We start from the raw sequence: 3638 nt of genomic DNA on the forward strand, positions 1-3638 counted from the left end.
AAAAAAAAAAAAAAAAAGACTGCATGTAAGAAAGGTTTATTGAGTGGGCATGTTGTAAATCTTTGCGGGGGAAAGCATTTCACTAGAATTTTCTTCTTGATTATAATCAAAACCCACCACCCTATCCTCCTTCCATCTCCAGGGTCATGAGCTCCTTTTCAAACACAACTATTATTCCAGTCCTGGGGTGAATCAGAAGCAGGAGAATAAGCAACCCTACTCAGAGCCTTACTATCCAATAAAGAGAAACAACACCCCAGAGAAATCTTCCAACTAGAAGTCTGATAGTAAAGCACAGCATCTCTTCCTTTGGCTACTGGCCCAAAGGCACCTGCATCATCTCAGCTGATTTTACAGAATGAAGGACCTGTTTACTTGAACATTTTACTTACATCCAGGGAAGGGCAGAGGGTGTGTGTGAAGTCATCTGCCTCACTGCAGTCCATCAAGCAGCCGATCCCACAAGCAATGATTGCCCACTCTGTCCGGGCACATGGACAGTGACAAAGGGTAAAGGGTTGCAAAGACAAAGCCCTTGCCCAGAAAGAGTTCTGGCTTCAAGGTCAGTGCAAGTTTAGGACCAGACATGCTACTATAAATCATGCCTAAAACAATTACAAGGGCCAGGGATTTAGCTCAGTGGTTCTGCTGCCCACCTCACAAGAGCAAGGACCTGAGTTCGATCCCCAATACGAAAAAAAAATACAAAGGCTGGATAAAGTTCTAGGGGACATAGAGAAGATTTCTGTGGACAGGGCTGAACTTCAGGAGCCAGAAGGGTCTAACACAGAGCACCAAGTCACCAAGGATCACAGTAGTTTGTCAAAACTAAGGATGGGCCAGAATAAAATTGAGCAAAGGAAAGACAGCTTGGAAGAGGAAAAGTAAGTAGGGTAGTCCAAGGAGAATCTAGAACAAAAGCTGCAAGTTAAAAGCAAAGTTACATCAAAATGGCCAGTGGTTGAAAGAGCATCTGGCAAAGATAATGTAAAAAGAATAATGAAACAACCTGTTGTACAAGGAAATTCAAGTTACAAGGGCTGAAGGCCCAGGACTTTTGATCCTTCTGTTGTGAAGATACTTCTGGGACCTCCAGTTGAGGGCCTTCATGAGGATGTGGATCTAGAGAAGACACCATAGGCCCTGCAGAAGACAGGAAGATTCATAGGATCCTAGAAGAGGCCTCAGCATCTACAGAGATTCAAAGCATACTGGTACCATATGCAAAGAAACAGCTGGAGGTCAGCAGCTGAGACTGAGAAGGTGATCATCACATAAAACACCCTTTTATGATTTTCTGTGGCCTTCTCTTCCTTATCAGACAGAGGAGTTCTCAGGGGAAAAGAGAACATTCTGTTTGAACCTCTGAATTTTCAGGACCTATCCCCTGTAGGAGTATGATGACACTGAAAACATTAAATGTAGGAACAGATCACTTTGTAGTTTTCATAAGGTTTCCTGTTTCTGAGTACATTTAATCTACTCATATAACCCCATGAGTTTAACTGTAGCAATTTCATTTTAGTAGTGGAACATCGGAGGCTTGGAAAGATTCAGCGGCTTTTCTAAGACTGCACAGCTAGGAAACAACAAGACCCCATGTGACCTCTCCACCATTGCAACCTCAAGATTCACCTCCCCACAACCATCACCACATCCACCCTGTGGAATTCCAGCCAGGACCAAGACAGGCACCCTGTCCTCTGCCATCTCTCATACCTCATCATCTATGCGCAATCACCAAACAAGAGTTGGCCAATCCTCAGTGTGCTCCAGGAATTGTCCTAAGGGCTGGATGTGCAACAAGGAATGAAAGTTCTCGCTTTCATAGAGCTTATATTCCAGTAAGGAGAGAGCTCACTAACAAAAGAGAAATATATGAACAAGATAACCTCAGCAAGTGATGAGAGGTAAGGAATAAACTCTGGGTCATGATGGAATGTGATGAAAAAGGTTAGTGGTGCAGAAGAGGCTCTCTGAGGAGTAACATCTGAACTGAGACCAGTAGAATCCATTCTATAGGAGCCTGAGTACGGCGCCCCAGGCCAAAGGAACAGCATCAGCGTGGGCAAAGCCCCTTGAGTGGGGGTTTTCTGGACCTACAGGAGGTACAAGAACAGGGGCATTGTGCTCAGTGTGGAGTGAGCAAAGAGAAAGAGGAAGTAGAATTCAGAGCACAAGGAGGCTCACAGGGAATGCGAAATTGGGCCAAAGCTCATGGGGTTGCAGTTTGGAGCAGGAAAGCAAAACATCACAAGTTATGTTTTTGAAATATGACGCTAGTTACTGTATGGAGAATAGAGATGAGAGCATGAACTAAGAAAACAAACATCAGACTGGGTCTCTTCAGAAAGAATAGAGATACTTAATGCAGCGAATGAGAGAGTAAAGAACTGCCAGAAATTCTAAGGTCAGAGAAGCTCCATCAGTTTTAGAGCAATCAGCAGTACAAGAAGCCCAGGAGCCCACCCCCTGGGGATCCAGGGGCCTGGCATGCCCCCAAAGAGGGTGATTCATAAAAGGACCACGGGGGCCTGCAGCTAACCTCCCAGGCTGTGTCCTCCAGAGCCACAGCATAGGGACAGGAGTAGACATCGCAGGCCACTGCAGCGGTCTAGAGGGGAGATGATGGAGGCCCGCATGAAGGTGGTGGCTAGGATGAAGATGATAGGACAGATATGGGACACATTTTAGAAGTAACTATAAAAGGACTTGCTGACCAGTACACATACTCATTCTGTGACTCCTCTTTCATTTTGTCATCAGGTATCACTTTAGAAAATAATCTTATTGGGCCGGGGATTTAGCTCAGCAGTTCGGTGTCCTACCTTGCTAGCACAAGGACCCGAGTTCAATCCCCGGTACCAAAAAAAAAAAAAAAAAAAAGAAAAGAAAGAAAATAATCTTATTGATATTTAGTACACAAACCATAGAGTTTAGAGTTTATTTATTTAACTGTGAAATTTAATGCTTTTTAGTATAGTCATAGAGTTATGACTCCATCACCACAATCAATTTAGAATATAACCTTAGCTTCAATGTTTCCCTATCCCTAGGGAAACAATAATTTAGTTTTCTTTATCTGTACATTTAGCTATTCTGGACATTACACATAAGTGGACTCCTATGTCAACTTCGCTTTTGGCATCTTTCGCACAGTCTAATGGCTTCAAGACTTACCCACATAGTAGCATGTATCCATTCTCCGTTTGTTAAGGTCAAATAATATTCCATTATATAGGCACCATATTTTATTTATTTACTCATTATTATATGGAAATTTGCTTAGTTTCTGCTGCGAGGCTACTCTGAATAGTGCTGCTGTGAACATAAATGAGTAAGTTTCTGTGTGGATCCATGTTTTTCTTTCTCTTGAACATATGTCAAGGGATGGAGTCACTAGGTCGTATGTTAATGCGATGATTAACTGTTTGAAGAACTGATAGGTTTTTCCAATATGGCCGCACCATTTTATAAGTTGTGTATCAGTGTTCTTAGTTGTGTATGGTAAAGGTTCTCAGAGTCATTTTTGGGGAGTGTTTCCTGGCCTCTCCTTTACTTATGTGATAGTCAAGCTGTTAGGGGCCTCTCCCATTCTCACCAAACCCTCTCTATGTCTTCATGATAGTTGCTATCAC

General features: G+C 43.0%; 1 long non-coding RNA gene across 1 annotated transcript in view; it reads left to right on the forward strand.

Annotated features, from left to right (window-relative positions):
* The window catches only part of LOC104856775, an 8920-nt gene extending 8559 nt beyond the window's left edge, over positions 1 to 361 (forward strand). Inside the window, exon 3 of the long non-coding RNA XR_778711.1 lies at positions 143 to 361. This is a non-coding gene — a long non-coding RNA (uncharacterized LOC104856775). The remainder of the gene's footprint in view (positions 1 to 142) is intronic.
* The last annotated feature ends 3277 nt before the right edge of the window (positions 362 to 3638 follow it).

The sequence above is a fragment of the Fukomys damarensis genome, unplaced genomic scaffold, assembly GCF_012274545.1.
Source record: "Fukomys damarensis isolate Sample0158 unplaced genomic scaffold, DMR_v1.0_HiC HiC_scaffold_21, whole genome shotgun sequence".
Taxonomy (NCBI): Eukaryota; Metazoa; Chordata; class Mammalia; order Rodentia; family Bathyergidae; genus Fukomys; species Fukomys damarensis.